At 34.1% G+C, this 24,142-nt stretch overlaps 1 long non-coding RNA gene across 1 annotated transcript; it reads right to left on the bottom strand.

The window, feature by feature from the left end:
- Nucleotides 1-21,764: 21,764 nt before the first annotated feature.
- On the bottom strand, nucleotides 21,765-23,993 carry LOC149255170 (uncharacterized). Its single transcript, XR_016266340.1, has 3 exons — nucleotides 23,405-23,993; nucleotides 22,746-22,840; nucleotides 21,765-22,636 (listed from the first exon to the last, which is right to left on the bottom strand). It is a non-coding gene; the product is annotated as an uncharacterized LOC149255170 (long non-coding RNA).
- Between the last annotated feature and the right edge of the window lie 149 nt (nucleotides 23,994-24,142).

Below are 24,142 nucleotides of genomic sequence, written 5' to 3'. Positions count from 1 at the left end.
ATAAAGCTAAAATGTTTCCACTACATAGTTAATATTATATAATAAAATTACAAATAATATTCAATAATAATAACTAGTTGCAATAATTAAGACATCCAAATGCTATTGGCAATCATGCAAGCTTTTAACATTGCTAATAGTTGAGTAGTGATTTCTTTTTAAAGAATAAATAGATTCTATTTCCTCTACATAATTTCAAGAGAAATTAATAAGTAGCTCAAATTAGAGAATAATAATTATAATTATAATGAGAATATAATGAAATATTATTATTCTACAATAGACAAAAAATTTGCAAAATAAGATGCAAAAATGGATGTAAAAGTGGAAGCAAACATTGATGCAACAGGCAAAACAAAATTGGATGAAAAAAATGGATACAATGGAAGTAGATGCAAAAGTAGATACAAAACGATATGCATAACCCACTTATGGTTTGCCCTTCTTTGAAGACTAATAAAATTGTTTTTTCATCTTACAACCCTATTTGGACTTTCCCAATTGCTTCTTACCATTGGCACAGGGGAAAAAAACTAACCATCCAAACTCCACTTTTCTTGTAAATGAATAGAATACATCGCCTTTGAATTTGCATTTTTATGACATGAATGAACTTGCTAATCATGAAAAAAGGAAGGGGAAGTCCTTCAATGTTTTGGCATGACCAATTTTCATCAGTGAACCTTAGATATGTTATGCCTTACATTCCATGAGGAGCATTTGTTATTATACAAAAGCTTTTTGAGCATGTCAAAGCTAACATGATCCTTGCAATCATTGGTATATTGGATGCTTTTGAACACCGATGATCCTTGCAATCATTGGTGTATCTGATGCTTTTGAACACCGATGATCCCTGCAATCATTGGTGTATCTGATGCTTTTGAAAAATGCCTAGCTTGCAGAATGGTAGATGCCACCGTTTATGATAATGATGACAAATTTGAAGGTAGAGGGAGAGATGATATGTTGGGTCCCTATAATACTAGTGATTACCCCATTACTATTGTAGTTATACCCCTTATTTATATTGTTGTGCCCCTATTACCCACATATTGTTATTTCTGTGCCCCATAGAATCCCTCTATTATTATTTTTGTGGCTTTATATTATTATTGTTAGGTCGGCTGGATTATATTGTGACTCCTTAGACTCCTATATATAGAAAGGAGGTTTTGTCATTTGTATCATCCAAGAATTGTTCATTTATGTAATGTAAAGGAGGTTGCCCCCTCGAAGAGGCTGAATTCTAAGGCGTTGATCTATCTTTTCTATCTTTTCTTGAGCTGGTTTCATAACATTTGGTATCAGAGCTTTGGATTCTAGGGTTTCGCTGCTCCAAACAGGTCATCGTGGCATTTTCACTATAACATTTTTTCTGTGACGTTTCAGAAGTTGCAAAAAAAACCCATTTGAGAAGAAATTGCGCTGAACCTTGGGTCTGAATTTCAGAGTTTCTAGCGTGATATTTTCGGAGATATGATCTGAGGAAGTTGGTCTTTTTGCAGACTCCTGAATTACATTCAAAACAGGTGACCTGGGGAAAATCGTCATAACTTTCTTTCTGAGCATCGGATTGAAATTTCGTAAGAAGTTACAGAAAGAGGACGGACTGTAGTTTTCTTTTATATATTTTTCAGAGTCAAAGGGTGAAACAGTGACACGTGGCACGTCGTACAAGTTCGCTCTACTGAACTAGTCTATAATCAAGTCACTGTGGGAGATTTCGCATAACTCTTCCTTGGAGAATCCAATTTGAGTCAGACTTGTGGCATTGGAAAGAGGACACAGAGGGCTACTACAGGTCACAAATTTAGAACTAGATAATTAGAAGTACATAGATACATCGGAGGCAATATCGAGCTCCTACAAAGTGAAAAAAGGTGTGTAGATTTTCTTTAATTTTTGCTTAAGCTTGGTTTGAAAATTTATTTTGAAGGAATTCAAAGGGCATAGTAAAGAATTATTATCGGTAACTGATGCCCTGAGGAAAGAAAATGCAAACACCTAGTAAGGAACCTGAAAGCTCTAGCATGACTCATGAAGAAGAGGAAGAAATGCTACATGATATATCAAAATTACAAGAACAAGTGCAACAAATGTCACTTGCACAAAAAGCAACAGAATCTAAAATGGATGGTTTAAGGAAAGATGTAGAAGCTAAGATGGACGGTTTAAAGAAAGGTGTAGAAGCTAAGATGGATGGCATGGAAGCTAAGGTGAATGGCATGGACGCTAAAATTGATGGCATGGATGATAAGATGGATAAGTTGCTACAAGAAATGGTCACTAATGGTGAAAGAGTACTAAAGGAAACTCATGATGAGAACAAAAGAAATGTTAATCATGATTCCATAGACTCTAATGTTGGATCGAAGACTCACCATGTTCCAAAAATCGATATGAGGAAGTTTGATGGCAAGGATCCCGCCACATGGATATTACAGATGGAGCAATTCTTCGATCTCAATAATGTGCAAAACACACAAAAGGTACGTATGGCAACTTTATATTTGGAACCAAATCAGTTTGTATGGTATCAATGGCTTTGTTCTCGTAAACAATTTATCACTTGGGCAATTTTTACGGAAGAATTGATAGCACATTATGAGGATACAAAAAGCAACACTTTTTTTAGCCAATTGATAAGTCTCAAACAAAAGGGTTCAATAATGGAGCACATTGAGGAGTTCCAAAAATTGAACATAAGGGTAAAAGATATTCCAGAGGAGCATAGGATTGATGTGTTCATAGGGTCTTTAAAGGATAATATCCAACATGATGTGCGCCTTTGGGAACCTGATTCATTAGAGAAGGCATTCAGGTTAGCAAGAAAAATGGAAAGCAAAATTATGGCAACTAGGAAGCATACCATTCACAACTATAAAGACGGAAGTGTTGTTGCCCATAGTCTTCCACAACCTACAAGGTTGACACCACAACAATTGGAAGAAAAAAGAGCAAAAGGGCTTTGTTACAATTGTGATAGCAAATACACAAAAGGTCATAAGTGTGCTGAGAAGAAATTATTCTACATAGATTGTGAAGAGGAAGAAGAAAAGGAGCAAGAAAGGTCAAAAGAAGAGGATATATTCCAGGAACAAAGCCTAGATGAAGAACAAATAAATCCGACCATATCTTGTAATGCATTGGCGGGAATTACCACTCCTCAAACCATCAAGATAGAAGGACAAATCAAGAAGAAAAAGGTAATAGTGTTGATTGATTCAGGAAGCACCCACAATTTTATTCATTGTAGGGTAGCAAAAGAATTGAATTGCTTCCTATATCCAGCACCAGAGTGTCAAGTGATGATTGCAAATGGAGGAACAATAAATTGTTCTGGAAAGTGCCATAATATCAAGCTATCCATGGGAGAATATGTATTGACTAGCCCAATGCTTTCCATTCCAATGGGAGGTGCTGATGTTGTACTAGGAGTCCAATGGCTACAATCCTTGGGTACAATAGCTTTTAATTTTCAAGAACTTTTCATGAAATTTTCTGTGGAAGGAAAGGAAGTTGAATTAAGGGGTATTGCAGGGAAACCAGGAAAGATAATCAGCTCTAATGGCATGACAAAGCTTCTAAAAAAGGAGCAAAGAGGTGTAATTGCACAATTATGTTCGCTAGATGTTTCCACATTGGAATCATCTATTTCTCCAGATCTCCAAAAAGTCCTGGACAATCATTCCAAGGTATTTGAGACTCCCAAAGGTCTCCCACCTATGCGTGATCATGATCATGCTATTCATCTGATTCCAGGAAGTGTTCCTCCAAACATCAGGCCGTACAGATATCCATATGTCCAAAAAAGTGAAATTGAACGTATGGTTGCAGAAATGCTAGAGGCTGGTATAATTCAACCGAGTCAAAGTTCTTTCTCAGCTCCAGTAGTATTGGTGCACAAGAAGGATGGATCATGGCGCATGTGTCCAGATTATAGGGAGCTCAACAAGCTCACTATTAAAGATAAGTTCCCCATTCCTGTCATTGATGAATTACTGGATGAATTGCATGGATCAATTTACTTCACCAAGTTGGATCTTCGTTCGGGATATCATCAAATCAGAATGAAGATTGAAGACATTCCGAAAACGGCATTTAGAACTCATGAGGGTCATTATGAATTTTTGGTCATGCCTTTTGGCCTTACCAATGCACCTTCAACATTTCAAGGTTTGATGAATTCAATTTTCAAACCATTCCTTAGAAAATTTGTGTTAGTATTTTTTGATGATATACTAATCTACAGCAAGTCTTGGAAGGATCATGTTGAACATGTTGACAAGGTGCTACAACTATTGGAGGAGAAACAATTATATGCAAAAAGATCCAAATGTTTCTTTGGAGTCCAGGAGGTGGAATATTTGGGTCATATTGTATCTCATGAAGGAGTTAAGGTAGACCCTAGCAAAATTAAAGCCATTAAGGAATGGAAAATCCCCACATCCATAAAGCATCTGCGAGGATTTCTTGGGTTGACAGGGTATTATCGCAAGTTTGTTAAGAATTATGGGAGAATAGCAGCACCTCTAACAACATTATTGAAGAAAGATTCATTTTCATGGACTCCGGAAGCAACAAAGGCCTTTGAACATCTTAAAGAGGCAATGTGCCAAGCACCGGTCTTAGCTACACCGGACTTCACAAAAACCTTTATTGTGGAATGTGATGCTTCAGGAAATGGAATTGGTGCTGTTCTAATGCAAGATGAAAGACCCATTGCTTTTGAAAGTCGTCCAATCAAGGGAAAGTTTTTAAGCAAAGCTATTTATGAGAAGGAAATGTTGGCAATACTCCATGCACTTAAGAAATGGCGACCCTACCTAATGGGAAGACACTTCAAGGTAAAAACGGATCATGATAGCCTTAAATACTTTTTAGAACAAAGATTATCCTCTGAAGAGCAACAAAAGTGGGTCACAAAGATGTTGGGTTATGACTTTGAAATCATCTACAAAAAAGGGAAGCAAAATGTGGTGGCAGATGCACTCTCAAGAAAGGATGAGGATGTGGAAGCATTGTTGTGTGCCATTTCTATTATCCAACCAGATTGGATAAACGAAGCAAAGGAGGAATGGAAGAATGACGAAGAAGTGTGGGCACTTATTCGAAAGCTACAACAAGATTCCAGTACTTCTGATACATTTAGCTGGCAAAATGATTCGTTATGGTACAAAGATCGCTTATACCTCTGTAAGAATTCCCAGCTAAAACAAAAGATTCTTATGGAATTGCACACTTCTCCCTTAGGAGGGCACTCAGGATTTTTAAAAACTTACCACAGGGTTAAGAAGGAATTTTTTTGGGATGGCCTTAAATCAGATATTCAAAAGTTTGTGGCGGAATGTTTGGTTTGCCAACAAAATAAAGTTGAAACAATTAAGACACCGGGTCTATTACAACCTTTATCCATTCCAAGCCAACGTTGGGAGGAGGTTTCAATGGATTTTATCACAGGTTTACCCAAGTCTGAGGGAAAGAGTGTCATCATGGTGGTAGTTGACAGACTTACCAAGTATGCACACTTTTGTGCATTATCACATCCATTTAAAGCCAGTACAGTTTCTACTGCATTTATGGAAACAGTTCAAAAGCTACATGGAAACCCAAAGATTATTGTAAGTGACAGAGATCCCATTTTCACTGGAAATTTTTGGACAGAATTATTTTCTTGTCTTGGTACTCAGTTAGCTCATAGCTCATCTTATCATCCTCAATCTGATGGGAAAACTGAGATAGTAAACAAATGTTTGGAAGGATATCTTCGTTGCTTTGTATCTGATAAACAGACACAATGGGTCAAATGGTTGCCTCTGGCTGAATGGTGGTATAACACTTCCTTCCATACAGCAACAAAAATGACCCCATTTATGGCACTTTATGGGTATCAACCACCATCAATCACATCATATTTAAGAAAAAATTCTAAGGTTCAGGCAGTGGAACATCACATCGAACATCAACAACAAGTCCTCCAACTCTTAAAGGATAACCTCGTGTTGGCACAAAATAGAATGAAACAACAGGCAGATCAACATCGCAGTGAAAGAAGTTTTGATGTAGGTGATTGGGTATTCCTACGGCTACAACCATATAAGAAAATGTCCCTAAAGCAAGCTAAGAAGGTTAATAAATTATCACCAAAGTATTATGGTCCGTACAAGGTGTTGGAAAAGATTGGTACTATGGCATACAACTTGGAGCTTCCTGCAGCTTCTCGATTGCACCCAATTTTCCATGTTTCATCACTACAACAAAACCAGCGATTAGCGTCCCTTTTTACTTCTTTTTTTGCATCTAGAGCCATTTTTGGTGCTATTTGCATCCATTTATCAAATATGGTGCAAAACTTGACACAAAATTTGCATCAAGTTTTGCACCAAATCTTACACCAAGTTTAGCACCAGGTATTGCAATAGGTTTTGCACCACGTTTTGCACCAAATTTTATGCCAGGTTTTGTGTCATCCTTTGCACCAGGTTTTGTTCCAGGTTTTGCATCAATTTTGGCATCTATTTTTGTTTGACATACTTTTGCATCCTCATTTGCATCCACTTTTTGCACCTACACTTGCATCAACTTTTGCATCGACTTTTGCATCCTTTTTTGAATCCTTTTTTAAATCATTTTTTGCATCCATTTTTTCATCCATTTGTGCATCACTTTTGCGCCACATTTTACATCGAGTTTTGTGTCTAGTTTTGCATATAATTTTGCATCTACTTTTGTTGCATCCACTTTTCCATCTTGTTTGGCATCCATATTTACATCCTCTTTTGCATCTATTATTGTACCCACTATTGCATCTAATATTTTTGTGCCACAATTGGCGCCTAGTTTGGCACGTCCTTTTGCACCCACTTTTGATTATAATTTTGCATCCACGTTTGCATCCTCATTTGCATCTAGGTTTTCATCAACTACTACATCTATTTTTGCATCCCTTTTTGTATCCAATTTTGGACCAGGATTTGCATCGGGTTTTGTGTCTCGTTTTGCATCTACTTTTGCATCGACTTCTATTGCATCGACTTCTATTGCATCCACTTTTGCATACAATTTTTCATCCACTGTTACACCCATTTTAAATTTCACTTTTTGCATCCCTTTTTACATCTTCATTTGCATCATACTTTGATTCTTTTTTTTCATCTATCATTACATCCACTTTTGTTATGCCATAATTTGCACCATGTTTTGCACTCACTATTGTATCCACGTTTGCTTCCAATTTTGCATCCATGTTCACATCCTCTTTTGCATCTATTTTTGCATCCACTTTTGTGTCAGGTTTATGCATTGGGTTATGCATATCGTTTTGTATCTACTTTTGCATCTACTTCCATTGTATCCATTTTTTTCATCCAATTTTGTTTTGCCTGTTGCATCAATGTTTGCTTCCACTTTTACATCCATTTTTGCATCTTATTTTGCAAATTTTTTGTCTATTGTTACATCCACTTTTTTTGCACCATATCTTGCGCCTACCATTGCAACCACATTTGCTTCCACGTTTGCATCCACATATGCATCCTCTTTTGTGTTCAAGTTTGCATCAGATATTGTGTATGTTTTTGCATCCCCTATTGTATCCACTTTTGTTTCATCCATTTTTGCATCTACTTTTGTGTCCGTTGTTGCATCCACATTTGTTTCACCACAGTTTGTGCCAAGTTTTACACCTACCATTGGACCCATGTTTGCTTCCACTTTTGCCTTCATGTTTGCATCCAAGTTTGCATTGACAACTGCATCTACTTTTGCATCCACTTTTGTGTTAGGTTTTTCATGTTGTTGTGCATCTACTTATGTTGTATCCACTTTTCATCCAATTTTACTTCTATTGTTGCCCCCATTTCTATGTTCGCTTTTGCATCCCTTTTCCAACACTCATCATATTTTCTGCATTGATGATATTCCTTATGGCATTGACAATTATGAACAATTGATGACAATGTCAATAATATTGACAATGATGAAAATGAAGATGATGGCGATGACATGAATTGTGATTATGATGATAAAGACGATAGTGGTTACAATGACATTAATGATGATGATGGCAATGATTATGATGATGACGACGCTAATGACCTTGGCGAATCTTCCCAATTTTAGATGTTGTCATTGTCATAATCATAAGCATTATCTTTGGTGTCATCATCATCATTTTCATCTAGGTCATCATCAAAAACAATAATGGCATGAATGATGATGATGATTACAACAATGTTGATATAAATTACATTAATGATGATGATGGGGATGATAAAAATGACAATGACGATGATAATGGTGGTGATGATGATGATCATCGATCATCTCTCAAAAATAGAGTTGTTATTTCTCTTACGTATATCAATGTGTCCTAAACAACCCTTTTCTAGCACTGATCACATTTTTTGGGTTGATGATATTTCTTACAACGTCTATAATTATAAACAATTGCAAACAATGTCCATAATGATGATGATGATGGAGCTGATGATGATGGCATGAATGGTGATTATGATGATAATGTAATGATGGTAATAACGATGACAAGGATGATGGTGATGATGATGACAATGATTATGATAATGAGAATGAACAATTACTAGTTTCACTACCATCTTCTGGATACATATTACTATCATACTTTTTAAATTTTCTGTCTCTCTTGAGGTATCTTACTATAATGGTGTTGTCAACACTAGAAAGATATCTTGTTGTAATGGTGGTTCTAATGTTAGCACTAGCAAAGTTTTTGTTAAATTTTGGTTAAAAAAAATCTATTTATGCAATTATTTTGACAATCTATGTAAAAAAGTAAATAACATCCAATTATTTTGACTGCAGTCCCATTGATTATCATGAATTCACCAGTCTGAAGACCATCTTCTACATACATATTATTATTAAACTTTTTGCACTATATCCCTCTTATATCTTGTTGTAATGGCAGTATTAGCACTAAAAAAATATCTTGTTGTAATGGTGATGTCAGTATTAGCACTAAAAAAATCACTAAATTTTGGTAAAAAAAAGTTTATCATTTATTTATTTTTAATTTGGGAAATTTTTGTTTTTATTTTTTTTTGTTTTTAATTCTATTTCTATGCAGTAATATTTTTTTTGGTTGAATTTTGGTAGTAACTAGTTTTTGGTCGAATCATATGTATTAACCATGTTCTTTATGCTACAAGTCTAATTGTTGGGACAAAATTGCTCTTTCAAATAAGTTGCAAAAGCTATTTTACATCCATTGTTGCACCCATGTTTACACCCACTTTTACATCCCTTTTTGCATCCTATTTTTCATCTTCATTTGCTTCTTTTTTTGCATCTATCATTACATCTACTTTTGTTGTGACAAAATTTGTTCCATGTTTTGCACATACTGTTGTACCCACGTTTGCTTCCAATTTTGCATCCATCTTCACATCCTCTTTTGCATAAAATATTTCATCTGTTTTTGCATCCACTTTTGTGTTGGGTTTTGCATCTCATTTTGTACCTTCTTTTGCATGTACTTCCATTTCATCCATATTTTGCATCCAATTTTGTTTCTCATGTTGCACCCATGTTTGCATCCACTTTTACATCCCTTATAGCATCTTGTCTTGCATCTAAGTTTGCATATTTTTTGTGTCTATTATTACATCCACCTTTTTTGTGCTATTATTTGTGCCATATCTTATGCTTATCATTGCAACCCACATTTTCTTCCACTATTGCATCCATATTTGCATCCTCTTTTGTGTCCAAGTTTGCATCAAATATTGTTTATGTTTTTTGCATCCCATTTCGAATTTACTTTTACATCCACTTTTGATTTGTCTAGTTTTGCAACTAATTTTATGTTCACTATTGCACCCATGTTTGGCCCATGTTTACATCCCTTTTTTCATCCAAGTTTTCCTCCTTTTTGCATTCAAGTTTGTGTCCCTTTTTTTTTACATTCATTGGAGTATCCACATTTGTTTCACCACAATTCATGCTAAGTTTTATGCCTACTATTGTGCCCATGTTTTCTTCCACTTTTTCATCCATGTTTGAGTCCTATTTTGTGTTCAAGTTTGTATGAACTATTGCATCTACTTTTTCATCCACTTTTGTTCAATTTTTCTGTCTTGTTCTGCATCTACTTATGTTGTGTCCACTCTTCATCCAAATTTACGTCTATTTTTACCCCCATTTTTTGTTTACTTTTGCATCCATTTTCCAACACACATCATATATTTTGCATTGATTATATTTCTTATGACATTGAAAATTATGAACAACTGATGACAATGTCAATAATTATAATGATGATGATAATGAAGATGATGACGATGACATGAATTGTGATTGTTATGATAATGACAATGATGATAAAGACGATGGGAGTTACAATGACAATGATGATGATGCTAATGACCTTGGCCATTCCTCCCAATTTTTAAATGTTATCATGGTAAAAATCATAATAATTATCTTTGGCGTCATCTTCCAAGTCATCATCATCTGATCATCATTATCATTATTTTCATCTTGGTCATAATCAAGAAAATTAATGGCATGAATGATGATTATGATGTTCATGATGAAGATGACAAAAATTATGATAAAACTTATATTAGTTATGATGATGGGGATGATGACAATTATAATGACGATGATAATGGTAGTGATGTTGATGATCATCAATCATTTCTAAAAAATAAAGTGGTTATTTTTCTTTCATATATCATGTGTCCTAAGGTTGGTGATATTTCTTATGATACCTATAATTATGAACAATTGACGACAATATAAAAAATCATGATGATGATGATGATCATGAAGAAGACATGAATGGTGATTATGATGATAATGAAATGATGACAATAATGATCACATTGATGGTGGTGATGATGGCAATAATGAAGATGATGACCCTCCCTCTAAACTAGCGAGGTACTCATAATGAGACAAAAAAGTACTCTCAAGTTGAAATATTCATATAAGAAGGGATCTAGATTGATAAGCATCAATGATGATTTACATCATCATAGCCAAAATTTTCAAAATAGTAAGGCCTTGACTAACAAGTTTATCTCTCCATTAGATCAGAGCACAATGTTGGGAGGCATAAATTTGGACACCACTGCCTTTCAAGGCACTTACCCCACCAAGATGTTTACCAGGTATGTCCTCACACGATCATTTCCTAATCCACTATCATAATATTTGACACCAGAAAATGTCAATCCTCATGACTATTCTTATCTTGGATTAATGTACTTGACTTATGGCGATTAGTCCTAGTCAATGTCCAAATTCTCAAAGAATATTGGTCCCAGATGTTTATCCAATCCACCATTATCCCTACTAGTGCCTTTACTAGGCTTACGATTGTTAATCCTAGCCATAGTACATGACACATGGATAACATGGTGTCTACCCTCACTCCCTCTCAACCAGGGAGGAAACATCCACAAGCATAAGATTTTCTCAAGAATACCCATCATTTTCGTAGAGAATAACATCATTAATTTGTTTTCATCACATGACGACTTTATGATTAAGCATTCATAGATTTGTGGCAAAATATTTCCCCTTTTGTATTTGTGATGAAATACAATAAAAAAGTGAAAGCCAAAATCATTAAACATACACTATATTGATTTATCTAAGTCTAAACTCTAAGGTTGAAGTGAAAATTCATGTAAATCTTATATCTATGAGTTGTGCCAAACTTATGAAAACCTTATTCCCTAAGTCATATATATAAGAAAATGAAAAAGAAAGAAAAATAAGGGCCAATAAATGGTAACTCATGTATTCACTCCCTCTTTGGAAAATATATGAATATATACACTCCTAGTCACACTTGATCACATGTATGTGATGGTTAAATCATGAATTCTTCTTTTCTCCTTGCATTTTCACTTCATCATTTAAGCACCTAATTGAGGATCTAAGGAATGTTTGTTTCCTAAGGCTTTCATGTCTACTCTTGGTTTACTTATGTCACACTACTGTCAATTTATGTGACAGAGTGAAATACATAAGTTTGTGGAGTTATTATAGAGGTGTATTGAGTTCGTAACCACACACACATGTATTACATCTCATTGATCCACATGTGTGGGTTGGAGACTCATTTCTTGACAACTTTAATGGAGACTACTTTGTGGCTTTAATGGTATAGCTTACAAAATATCTTGTTAAACATTTCGATTCATTCTTTCTTTTCCTCGAGACACTTATAATATTGAAGTCACTCCCAACAATCCATGGGGATGGGGAGTATAAATTACTTGTGCTAGAAATAGAATTGAGAAATAGAGGTTTTCCATTTGCGATATTGGAGTCATAGACATTGGATACATGGTAGTAGTCCTCAATGTCAATTAACTAAAATTGTATTGTCATAATGCGAAAAGAGGTAAACATATTGGTAACCTTGATGTCTTAATCATTTCAAATAATAACCATTCCACCCAAGTATCTCTAAGCATCAATCACTACTACTTGGAAATTCCTCCCCCATTTTCTAATTATATGAGGTTGAACCTCACTTAATATTTTTGCTTCTTATATCAACATTATTTATGGGTGCTTTGCATACCATTTTTCTTTTAGGAGTTTGTTTTCGCTTACTATTGACGCTCCTCATGTTCCAAGACTATTTTCATCAAAAATTTACATAGAAAGAAAGTATAAAGTGACTAAAAAGAAACATGTCTCAAGATTTAAGTGCTTGGACAATTCCACTTCATGACTCCTATATTTCCTTAACCTGGGACCAAATGGTGAACTTGATGGCCTTAAGGGAAATTGATCAATGAAAATCTAAAAAATAGGTGATTTTTGAATTTATCACATACAATTTAATATACTAAAAAAAATATCCATAACATTTTCATCAATCAATGAATCATTAAAAAAAATATCCAAAACAATTTCATCAAGCAAAGAATCATTGCATTATAAAATACAATCTATAAACATTTTGGGAAAGTTTTGCTAAAACATGCTTAAAAATCAGCATATTTAATATTAATATTTAACAATAATATGGACAATAACACATTTTGATAAATTAAATAACATATTATCAAGCCTAAAAAATGTCACTAACTGAAAACTACAAAGCATGCAACTAATGGAAGTGACCACTCAAGGCCACCACAAGACAATTAATCTATTAAGACCAAGATTAATGGGGACAAAGATCTATAAAGGACAAAGGAAAACCTATTTTAACTTTATTGTTTTATTAGCCTGGTTCAAGATGAACATTTCAAGATATCATGAAGAACATAATTAGTTTTATTGCATTAAGAAAACCCAAGCACATTCTATAACTTAGCAAGAAAGAGATGTATAACACCCATCTCAGCAACACGACACATGACATTAAGTTACTTTACTATATATAATTTAAACTCCTATCATAAAATCACAAATTTAGCATGAATGGAATGTTTAAAATCCATTTTTATAAAAACAAAATATAGTTTTTCTTATAGAAAAATATACCAAAAACTAAATATATTTTTCTAGAAAAAAAAAATACTAAAACTAAATATATATTTAAAAAAAAAAAATTGAAACATAAGCAAACTAGAATTTGAATTTGACATTCTTGGTCACTTTCGGAAACATATGGTGGAATGTAATCTCTTTATCCTCATCTTTAGCTTTTTCCTAAAAAATAAAAGCATACAAAAGTGGGAAAGAGCCATAAAGCATGGGGAAGCTTTTTCTTAAGCACACAAGCATCTAAAAAGTGGAAAATTCCTTTTTTATATGAGGAAACATTATTCACCCAAAAGATTTTTCCCAAATTGAACTAATGAGGAATTTTGGAAATCTTGATAGCCTCCACTTTCCTATATATTAGAGGCTTGGCCATTGAAAAAATGATGGGAATTTTGTATTGTCACGCTCTTGAGATCTGTCTTGAGAGGGAGAGTTTTGGAGCTATGAGTTGGGGGAGGTGATGTTGCAACTATATCTGATTGTTGTAACTTTCCTCCAACTCCTTTATTCATATAGATCAGTTGTTCTTCCTTCCATATGTTTCTATCCATTCTTTACTTCTTCTATTTAACTAATGTATGCATGGGTTTTTGGTTTATATTTATTTATTCAATAATATTTATATGTTTTTTATAGTTTTGATTATTAAGATATTATGTTGTGAAGGTTGCTTTATTCTCTCTCTTGTGTGTAGGACCAAGCTTTGGAGCTAGCTAGGAGCGCTTCTTGGCTATACGAAAAACTCCAAGAAGACCTGCATGCGAGGACTCACAAGAATTCATTCTCTTTTTCTTAATCTATACTCTACATCTTGATCTACTAAGAATCCTAAGCCTTAGAACAACCTTTCTCTTAATTGGTTTGTCCTAGGTTTCTGAGATAAACTGAGAGGGTTTTGTTTTCATCTAACCATGCATTAAATCCTACAGCAAAATGATATTTAGAAAATTTAATATATTTCACTATGTAAATGAACTTAGTAAAATGAACCCATAGAGGTGGTCATAAATGGAAATAAAAGTAAAACTCTAAGCAAGAAGCCAAAAGTGGATTTAACCATGGATGAAAAATTGGGAGTAGAATTGGATGTTAAACTAGCCATCAAAACAATATGCAAACAATGACACAAAAAGGTTTTTAAAGTAAAATTAAAAAAGGGTGCAACACTAGACACAAAGAAGGGAACAAAATAGGGCATATGAAAGGATACCGAATTGGGTGCAAACAAGGATGCAAAAATGGACACCAAAATGAGGATGCAAAGAATGGTGTAAAATTAGGATGCAAAAAGGATGTAAGAAAAGACACAAAACAAGATGCAAAATGGGGCTAAAAAATGGTGAAACCAAGGATGTCAAAGATGATGCATAACTAGATGAAAATTCCAACTAAAATCTAGGTGCAAAATGAGATGCAAATGTGGACACAAAATGTGGCAGAAAAAAGGATGCAAATTTGGAAGCCAAAAAGGATGAAAAACTAGATACCAAAAATGATGCAAATTTGGACATAAAAAATGGTGCAAATTTGGACACAAAAAAATAAAAAATGGTGCAAAAATGGGCATAAAAATGGCTCAATTTTGGATGCAAATTGAGATGCAACATTGGATGTAAAATGATGCAACAAATCATTCAAAACTTGGTGCAAAAACAAATGCAAAAGTAGACGAAAAAATGGCTCAAAAGTGAACGTAACAATAGACACAAAATGGGATGCAAAGGTGGATGCAATATATTGTTTAACATAGGATGCAAATTTAGATGCTCAAAAGGATGAAAAATTGGATGCAAGAAATGGTGTTAAAAATGATGCTAAATTGGATGCAACAAATGATGCAAAATTAAATGCAAAATATGGTGCAAAATAGGATGCAAAAAAGGGAGATAAATAAAATGCAAAAGTGGATGCAAAAAATGGTGCAAAAATGCATGCAAAATTTGGCACTAAATCAGATTCAACATATGGTGCAAAATTGGATGGAAAAGATGGTGTAAAAAAAGACAGAAAAATTGGCACAAAAATAGATGTAAAAATAAGTACAAAATTAGAAGCAAAAGATGGCATAAGACCAGATGCAAAAATTGGCACAAATTGGATGTAAAAAAAAGCGCTAAATAAGATGTCAAAGATGGTGTAAAAATCGATGCAAATTATGACACAAAAATAGAAGCAAAGAATTCCACAAAAGAGGAAGCAAAAAATGATGCAAAAATAGATGCAAAAAAAGGCACAAAACTAGAAGCAAAACCTGTTGTAAAACCAAATGAAAATCTTGGTGCAAAATATGATGCAGAAAATGATGCAAAATTTGGCGTAAAAAAGATGCAAAATTTGGTGCAAAAAAGGACGCTTTAAAAATTGTACAATAGAGCCAGATTTAGCGCCAGGTTGCTCATCCCAATTGAGAAAAAAATGCACTAGAATCTGGTGCTAAATCTGGCACAAATTGCCTGTTTTGTTGTAGTGCATGTTTAAAGAAGGTTATAGGCGACAAGCTCCCAGTTCAAACAATATTGCCAGAACTTGACGAGGAAGGAAAAATTATATTGGAACCGGAAGCAGTCACAGAAACAAGAACTCGACAGCTACGAAATCGATCAATTTCAGAGTATCTTATCAAGTGGAAGAACTTATCCGCTAAAGATTCCACATGGGAGGATGAGAATTTTATGCAGAAGTATCCAGAATTGCTCAAGCGTTGAGGACAACACTTTTTTGAAGGAGAGGGGCATGTTGGGTCCCTATAATACTAGTGATTACCCCATTACTATTGTAGTTATACCCCTTATTTATATTGTTGTGCCCCTATTACCCACATATTGTTATTTCTGTGCCCCATAGAATCCCTCTATTATTATTTTTGTGGCTTTATATTATTATTGTTAGGTCGGCTGGATTATATTGTGACTCCTTAGACTCCTATATATAGAAAGGAGGTTTTGTCATTTGTATCATCCAAGAATTGTTCATTTATGTAATGTAAAGGAGGTTGCCCCCTCGAAGAGGCTGAATTCTAAGGCGTTGATCTATCTTTTCTATCTTTTCTTGAGCTGGTTTCATAACATGATATCCTTGCATGGATCTCCCACTCCCGTAGGGGTAAGTGCTCACTTACCCCGATGTGCCACCGCACCAACCTTTTGATCTTACTAGGCGAAACATATGGTAATTTTCCATTGAATCTCATGAATGAATGACATTTTCTAAAGAGAATATATATATATATATATAAAACAAGAGATTAACAATCCTATCATAAGTAATAAGTAATAAAAGTTATACCAAATTATATGATTTTTTGAAAAATGAATTCATACCTCTCATAATTTGTTTTATATGAATTTTTGAAAAATGAAGACGGAAATGAAAATCAATGCCAGTGAAAGCATTGATTCATGATTATGAAATTTAGCTCTGTTTTTCCATATATTTAGAAGAATTTCATGATCAATAAAAAATCTTGTTAAACCCTATCAATAAGTAATCAATGTTTCATCAATTAAAATTATGTGTCAACCTATAAGAACATCGACTAAAAGGTCACTGAGCACAAGACGTTATTTCCATTTGAAAACAATGTAGTAAATCAAAATGTCTCATTGCAAGGACGTTATTTCCTTTTGAAAACAATGTAGTAAATCAAAATATCTCATTGCGGACATGTAGATGGTATCAAAAGCTTCCCGGTTTTCAAACTTTCAACATTATTTCCATTTGGAGTGTGTCGAATAAAGTTGTGTATGCTATAAAACAAGACTTAACAAATGGAGAAGAGGAAACAATGTAATAAATCAAAATGTTCCCTAGCAGACATGTAGATGGTATCAAAACTTCCAATTGAAGAATTTTTTAATTTCACTAGTTTGATTGCTAATCATATTCTAACAAGGACCTTATCCGATTGCTTCTTAGCAAAACAATGATGACAATCTGCCAATTTACAATAAGATATCCACTCATATTCATGCATTCGTAGATAGTTAAATCAAAATGTTCCCTAGCAAACATGTAATGGCATCAAAACTTCCAATTGAACAATTTTTTAATTTCACTAGTTTGATTGCTAATCATATTCTAACAAGGACCTTATCAGACATATAGATGGTATCAAAACTTCCAATTGAATAGTTTTTTAATTTCACTAGTTTCACTGCTAATCATATTCTAACAAGGACCTTATCCGATTGCTTTATAGCGAAACAATGATGACAGTCTACCAATTTACAATAGGATATCCACTCATATTCATGAGTTCGTAAATAGTTACAACCGCTATAAGCATACGAGTCTTGTAAATAAGATAAACTTGGTAGTTCTGGTAAATAACATAAAACATGTGCAACTACCAAGAGCATAAAGAAGCCTCTAAGTGTGTGAGTCTTGTAAATAGCATAAAACATCTAATAGCATAAAACTTGTTCAACTACCAATAGCATAAAGAAGCCTCTAAGTGTGCGAGTCTTGTAAATAGCATAAAACATCTAATAGCATAAAACTTGTTCAACTACCAATAGCATAAAGAAGCCTCCTATTAAGTTGATATAAAATAGCATAAAACATCTCCTATTAAGTTGATATAAGCATGCGAGTCTTGTAAATAGCATTTAAGTTGATATAAGCATTAGTCTTGTAAATAGCATAAAACCTCTGCAACATTGATATAAGCATGCGAGTCTTGTAAATAGCATTTAAGTTGATATAAGCATGAGTCTTGTAAATAGCATAAAACCTCTGCAACGTTGATATAAGCATGCAAGTCTTGTAAATAGCATTTAAGTTGATATAAGCACGAGTGGTGTAAATAGCATAAAACCTCTGCAACTACCAATGGTAAAAAGGAAGCCTGATATCCAAAATGCATAAAACCTATGCAACTACCAATGGCATGCCGTTGAAGCCTCCTATTAGGTTGATATCCAAAATGTGTTATTACAACTTCACAAGGTAAGGGTCTCATCAATCCCTTCCACAAGTCCATCAAAAACAAAACACAAAGGCTGCAGCAATATGAACATTATTGCATCAATTGAAAAACTGCAGCAATATGAGCAATATGAACATTATTGCATCAATCGAAAGGCTGCAACAATATGAGAATTATCTTCACAAGGTAAGGGTCTCATCAATCCCTTCCACAAGTCCATCAAAAACAAAACACAAAGGCTGCAGCAATATGAACATTATTGCAACAATTGCAATAATATGAACATTATTGCAGTAATTGCAACAATATGAACATTATCACATGAGCATTATCTTCACAAGGTAAGGGTCTCATCAATCCCTTCCACAAGTCCATCAAAAACAAAACACAAAGGCTGCAACAATATGAACATTATTGTAGTAATTGCAACAATATGAACATTATCACATCAATTGAAAGTTTTTCCTGTAAATATCTATATCAATATATGATATATGAGCATTATATGAACATTATTGCATCAATTGAAAGGCTGCAGCAATATGAGCATTATCACATAATTGAATGTTTTTTTTGTAAATATCTATATCAATATATGAGCATTATATGAATATGAGCATTATCACATAATTGAATGATTTTTCTGTAAATATCTATATCAATATATGAGCATTATATAAACATTATTGCATCAATTAAAACGCTGCAGCAATATGAGCATTATCACATCAATTGAAAGTTTTTTCTGTAGATATCATGACCATTATATGAGCATTATTGCATCAATTAAATATCATGAGCATTATTGCATCAATTGAAAGGCTACAGCAATATGAGCATTTATAAGCATTAGTATCCGTGTAAATAGCAATATGAGCATTAATATCCGTGTAAATATCTCTATCAATATATAAGCATTATATGAGCATTATCGCATCAATTGAAAGTTTTTTCTTTTTGAGAATTAATATCCGTATAAATATCTGTATCAATATATAAGCATTATATGAGCATTATTGCATCAGTTGAATTTTTTTCGTAAATACATTAATATCCGTGTAAATATCTGTATCAATATATAATATAAGCATTATATGAGCATCAGTTAATTTTTTTTATTTTATTTTTTGTTGTTGTTGCGTAAATACTGTAAATATCTGTATCAATATATAAGCATTATTGCATCAGTTGAAAGTTTTTTTTTTCCTGTAATTCTGTAAATATTATCAATTGAAAGTTGTTTTTTTTTTCATTATATGACCATTATTGCATCAATTGAAAGTTTTTTTTTTTTTTTTTCACTATACGAGCATTATTGCATCAATTGAAAGTTTTTTTCCTGTAAATATGTAAATATTATGTAAATATCAATTGAAAGTTTTTTTTTTTTTTTTCTTCCTGTAAATATCTGTATCAATATGTTTAAGCAATAGTGTCATTAAACAAGAAAGTTCCTTGAGTCAATTGCGAAAATAATATGTTTACCATAAAAAGTGATGACTTAAGCCACGAAAATTAAAGCACAGCCAACGTTGAATCAACTGCAGAAATCTGCATAATTAATGTTTTCTCAATTTAATTACTTCAATCTCAACTCCAATAATATTCAACATTAATGTTTTCTCAATTTAATCACTTCAATCTCAACTCCAATAATATTCAACCAGGTTTGTCTGAATGCACATACATATGACAAAAAACTCAGGAAAAAAACTCGTGTGGTACAAAGAAGGGTTTCAAAAATAGAAACTGAGAAACCTCAGAAAGAACATTCATAAATTATGCTCCAATGACAGACTTTCAATTTTTACACGACCTATGTTCCAATGACAGACTTTCAATTTTTACTTGACCCAGAAAAAATTGGGACCAGGATTGCATTTTTATTTACATTTCATTTACGTTTGCTGAACAATATCTGATGAAAATTACAATCTTGTTTCAATTTTTACTTGACCCAGAAAAAATTGGGACCAGGATTGCATTTTTATTTACATTTCATTTACGTTTGCTGAACAATATCTGATGAAAATTACAATCTTGATAGAATGTCTCAACAACTGGAACACAAGTGAGGCATTTCACTGACAAGACGCTGCCATTATTCATGGTATTCTTGTAAATTAAGAGTGCACTTCAAATTGTTCTTATGTTTCCATTGAATTACCTTGAGGGTGGTGCCGAACCTTGGTTACTTAATAATGGATTTAATCCGACAGTACCATTATTTGGGGGAGGTCCAACACCCCATTTCCCTTCTTACTCTGAAGGCTCCAAAACATGAACTCTGTTTTTCCAAGAGCAAATTGATTCGGTTCGGACGGATGTGATGCAAACGAATAGGCACTACCGCTGAATAAATAACCAAACAATAAATTAAATCATAATATGCCTTGTCAAAATCCAAATCTAAAAAATAGATGTATCGAAATAAATAACCAAACAATAAATTAAATCATAATATGCCTTGTCAAAATCCAAATCTAAAAAATAGATGTATCGAAATAAATAACCAAACAATAAATTAAATCATAATATGCCTTGTCAAAATCCAAATCTAAAAAATAGATGTATCGACCATGACAGAATGAAAGAGGCCATTTACCTGTTCATTCCCGATGGTAAATATGCAGAAGGTGCAATGGGGCAGTGAGGCCTCAAGCTTTCTGCATCAAACACTCCAACTGCACTTTAACAGAAGCTCAGAAGCTCGCATAAACTAGGACGTTGTCGCATGAGTATAAGGCACTTGAAATAGGAGCAGATATTCATTGCATTAATCCTTAGATGCCATTAATGCACATAGTACCATATGACTATCGGTGCTCTTCTCATTCCATTCTCCTCTAAGGAAGATGCATGGAACACTCATGTTTCCTTCAAATGAAGTTTGGATCTCCACTGGGAACTCTATTTAAAGATCTCATCCTAGAACATTTTCTCTTCTACCTTGACTTGTGCACATAGAGCAATTGCTATGTAGAAAAATCATACTGGAGCTCTAACATTGGTAAGGGCGTAGTTCTAAGACTCGGACTCGAACTTCAACTCAATCTCTTGGATTCAATTACTCCGCTTTAACTCAAAACAACTAGGATTCAATAACTCAAGTTTCAACTTTCAACTCAAATCATTCTAGTTAATTTGAACTGGTTTGGTACCAAACAAGCACTCAAACCAAGTTGAACTGGTTATGTACCCAACAAAACCTCAAGTCAAATTAACTCGGTGCTATCAACTCAACTCGTTTAACTAGCTCCGAATCAAAAGAATCCAAGTTTTGAAACTAAAGTCAGGACCGACATAATAACATCTAAGTGGAGTTCAGAATCAAAATTTCAAGTCAAATTAACTCGGTGCTATCAACTCAACTCGTTTAACTAGCTCCGAATCAAAAGAATCCAAGTTTTGAAACTAAAGTCAGGACCGACATAATAACATCTAAGTGGAGTTCAGAATCAAAATTTATTGCTCGCATAAACTAGGACGTTGTCGCATGAGTATAAGGCACTTGAAATAGGAGCAGATATTCTGCATCAAACACTCCAACTGCACCATCACAGAAGCTCAGAAGCTCGCATAAAGTTTAAACTAGGACGCTGTCACATGAGTATATGTCACTTGAAATAGGAGCGGATATTCTGCATCAAACACTCCAACTGCACTATCACAGAAACTCAGAAGCTCGCATAAACTAGGACGCTGTCACGAGTATATATATGGCACTTGAAATAGGAGTAGATAGGGGATCATGAGGAGACCACTGCAAATGCAAACATGTAACAAGGTCATCCAATCAGATAAAGAAGGTAAGTGATTATATTATTGTCTATGTTTAATTTCAACACTGCTTACAAGTACTTACATAGCACAAGCGCTCCAACTTTCCAACTTGGAAGCATCATATATGGAAAAGCCGACTCTCTTGCACAACCAACAAGTGATATCGATCATTATGAAACTGTACTCTTGTATCCCCCACTGGTGGTGACGATCTTCCTGGTTGTACAGCTTTTGACTTTCGCTTGTGTCACCCATCTATGCCCCACGGGTATAATTGCCAAAAGACGTGGTTGTGAGTACATGAATATTTCTACTCTGGGCATCAGCTCCAGAAGATACCAACACATTCAAAAACATGTGAAAAGGCCCAGGTGAAAAAGACAGGCCTGTGAGTTGCTTTTGGTGGCCCTTGAGCTTTGCTTTTACCTGTAAAAATTGCAGCAAGTTCAGAGCAAGCCACTTAAAGGTGAGTTTTGGTAAAAGGGCACAATGAAGAAAAATGATAAGGATGGAAAGAGATATACACAGGCAGCACCTCATCAACTCGAACATTGTATATTTGAATTGATGAATCCTTGATGCCAATTGCAATGATGTTATTGTCCTGATGGTGGAAAGCCAGAAAAGTGGCTGCAGGAGGAGGTGGCATAAAAGTTGTCATGACCTAGCAGCAGAAGAAGCTAGGTAAAATAGAATTAACAACAAGATTAGAAAGGCAGGCTGCCCAGTTTGGATGCCTATTCAAAAGTGTTTTCTCTATTTATTCTGTTCTCCCAATTTCGATAACTACGGCTTTACAGTCCAAAAGTGACAGGCAGTACCTAAGGATCTCTCCACAGAAGGATATATCTAAATCTAGTAATTGTACTAAAACAAAACAAAATGTCTTTCCGCGTTGTTTTTACCAGGTCAGGTCGACCTTTCGGGTGAATAAAAAAGAAGCAAACAACAACTACTAAAGAACCCCACATTTCCGGATGGATTCCCGTCACTCTGCGGCCATTTCCATAGCTTATGGAGAGCATTGGATGTCAGTGCTAAGACAACAGCACCGGAATTGGTGTATATCAGTTTTACCACCCGCAAGAAATAGCACATTACTTGTTTGGATCAATATCGACAGAATTTGTAGAACATAAAACTGTAAGTATGTCAAACTTTAGTGTTTTCTGTAATAGAGGGATGATTGCATACCTTGCTCGCTTGCATTCTGTCAGGCAACCTGAGAGACCTACACTGACCCGAATCAATGATCTCAGTCAATTTCCAGTTCTTGCTCTTGTCTGTGAGCTCATCTAAAAGCCTTCGTTTAAAATCTGGGGTTCGACTGTCTGTCTATACTACTCTGCACACATGTTGTCTCGAGTGTCAGATAATTGTTAGAATTCATTGATCATATCATCCTATTCCTATACAAGATATGCCAAAATAATGGCTAATAGAGCATGTTAAATATGCCAAAATAATGGCTAATAGAGCATGTGAAATGGGAAAAGAACAAAATCCTATGCCATATGGAAACTTGAAAGCAACAATATCTGAACTCTTGAGTGAAAGTTTAGAAAATGATAAGATATAAAGCAACAATATCTGGACTCTTGAGTGAAAGTTTAGAAAATGATAAGATATATGTAACAAACTAAACTGAATAATGCTGGACCAATATTCTAGATCCTAATGAAATCATTCTAGGAGAAAGCTCTTACAAAATTGGTCATTGACAAATCCTATGCCATATGGAAACTTGAAAGCAACAATATCTGAACTCTTGAGTGAAAGTTTAGAAAATGATAAGATATAAAGCAACAATATCTGGACACTTGAGTGAAAGTTTAGAAAATGATAAGATATATGTAACAAACTAAACTGAATAATGTTGGACCAATATTCTAGATCCTAAAGAAATCATTCTAGGAGAAAGCTCTTACAAAA

Source organism: Pinus tabuliformis, chromosome 7 (assembly GCF_031772625.1).
Source record: "Pinus tabuliformis cultivar Carrire ecotype Pingquan chromosome 7, CPIR1, whole genome shotgun sequence".
In the NCBI taxonomy this organism is placed as follows: domain Eukaryota; kingdom Viridiplantae; phylum Streptophyta; class Pinopsida; order Pinales; family Pinaceae; genus Pinus; species Pinus tabuliformis.
This window is presented reverse-complemented; position numbering and strand designations above follow the sequence as displayed.